Raw genomic sequence first — 2,500 nt, 5'->3', positions numbered from 1 at the left:
ATTTCAGATGACTGATTTCATTTTCTTGTTGCTTGTCCTTCTCTAATAAAGGATAATTTGGGTTACTCCTTAATATGTAGGCCTAATGTTTTTTTTATTAGGTATTAGTAGCTTACTTTGGTTTCCAAACCTTCTCGATTTTAGTCTCACATCACTGAACCAATAATGTGGCATATATAGTGTAGTGTAGTGTCCATTCATCACACAGGGAACGCCACAATGCTTCTTAATCTTTTTTATTTTGGTGCTGTCACTTGTCAGCTTGGAGCTGGGGAGAGAGAAAAAAACATGATTAATACATTGTTTTACAGATATGCTTACAGTGTGTGTTGAAGTCACTTACTTCTTTTTCTAGTTTCTGTATCACCAGATCCAGTTTCCTCAGTGTTTTTCATATCATGGTCCAGATCCTGGAGACTTCTTTTGCTGACAGCAATCTGTACATCTGCCAGCTCTATTTGTTTCTTCAGATGTTGTGTGTACAGATATCTGACAGTTTGTGAATTCTGTAAACCGCCAATTGATTAGCTCAGCAGGGATTGTGCATAATTTAGATTTCCTTTGGCCAATACTCACTATGTTGCCAGACTGGCTGTCAGGCAACAGGCATCCAGGCGTCTGGATCCTGTTACAAATATATTTTCCATGAGTGCTATATCACTGACTTCTCATCCATTATGGGATAAATACGCATTTCCATAAGATTGACATGATACCTCAGGCCTTCTGGAGTCCAGTGACACTGTCTCTTCATCATCAGCTGCAGAAGTCCCTTCCTGCTAAAGAAGCCCCTTCCTGCTAAAGAAGTCCCTTCCCATGCTGCAGAAGCATCTTCCCATGCTAAAGAAGTCCCTTCCCGTGCTGCAGAAGTCCCTTCCCATGCTGCAGAAGCCCCTTCCCATGCTAAAGAAGCCCCTTCCCATACTGCAGAAGTCCCTTCCCGTGCTAAAGATGCCCCTTCCCATGCTAAAGAAGTCCCTTCCCAAGCTAAAGAAGCCCCTTCCCCTGCTAAAGAAGTCCCTTCCCATGCTAAAGAAGCCCCTTCCCCTGCTAAAGAAGTCCCTTCCCATGCTAAAGAAGCCCCTTCCCGTGCTGCAAAAGTCCCTTCCCATACTGCAGAAGTCCCTTCCCATGCTAAAGAAGCCCCTTCCCATGCTGCAGAAGCCCCTTCCCGTGCTAAAGAAGCCCCTTCCCATGCTAAAGAAGCCCCTTCCCGTGCTGCAAAAGCCCCATCCCATACTGCAGAAGCCCCTTCCCGTGCTAAAGAAGCCCCTTCCCATGCTAAAGAAGTCCTTTCCCATGCTAAAGAAGTCCCTTCCCATGCTAAAGAAGCCCCTTCCCATGCTAAAGAAGCCCCTTCCCATGCTAAAGAAGTCCCTTCCCAAGCTAAAGAAGCCCCTTCCCATGCTAAAGAAGCCCCTTCCCAAGCTAAAGAAGCCCCTTCCCATGCTAAAGAAGCCCCTTCCCATGCTGCAGAAGCCCCTTCCCGTGCTAAAGAAGCCCCTTCCCATGCTAAAGAAGCCCCTTCCCGTGCTGCAAAAGCCCCATCCCATACTGCAGAAGCCCCTTCCCGTGCTAAAGAAGCCCCTTCCCATGCTAAAGAAGTCCTTTCCCATGCTAAAGAAGTCCCTTCCCATGCTAAAGAAGCCCCTTCCCATGCTAAAGAAGTCCCTTCCCAAGCTAAAGAAGCCCCTTCCCATGCTAAAGAAGCCCCTTCCCAAGCTAAAGAAGCCCCTTCCCATGCTAAAGAAGTCCTTTCCCATGCTAAAGAAGTCCCTTCCCGTGCTAAAGAAGCCCCTTCCCCCTGCCATATTGAATAGTATTTGTATTGACAGGATGTGCCAAGCCTATGCTTTTAATAAATAATACTCACTGGATCATTGTCTGGTGGTAGGAGAGCGACTGTGTCGGCGGACACTGCAAGGCAAAACAAGGTCAGACAGTCCACATATGCCCATATAAATGGTTGATTGGGTTTGATGTGCAGTACTGGGGAAACGTACCTTGTATGAAGAGGGCAGTTTCTGCAGGTGGAACAGAGTCAGCAGCTGTCCCACCCTGAATCCCTTCCATCACAGGCCTTCCTTCGTTTAAGACAAGGGCCATTTCCTCAGATGGGGTGAAGTGCCAGACACATGAGCCTTCTTCTTAACTGCTAAAATCAGTTTAGATAAATTATGTGAGCAGTCATCTTCTAAGTAATTTCTACATACCATTTGCACACTGTTAAGAATTAAGGCACTTACAGATATTTAGACAGACATACAGTAGCTTATAGAGATTTGTGCATATGGTTGTAAAACATATTCTTGCATTGTGAATAAGGGTTTGAAATTAGGCCTAGTCTTTAGGGTAAATTTCCAGAGGAACATTAATTCTTCAGCTCACTTTTAAGGCAAAGTAGATCAAATAATAATACATTTTATTCATATGGTGCTTTACATGGTACTAAAAGACACTTTACAGTAAAACCAGCACATATAGCACATTAAAAAGTAAC

Source organism: Sander lucioperca, chromosome 8 (assembly GCF_008315115.2).
Source record: "Sander lucioperca isolate FBNREF2018 chromosome 8, SLUC_FBN_1.2, whole genome shotgun sequence".
Taxonomy (NCBI): Eukaryota; Metazoa; Chordata; class Actinopteri; order Perciformes; family Percidae; genus Sander; species Sander lucioperca.
This window is presented reverse-complemented; position numbering follows the sequence as displayed.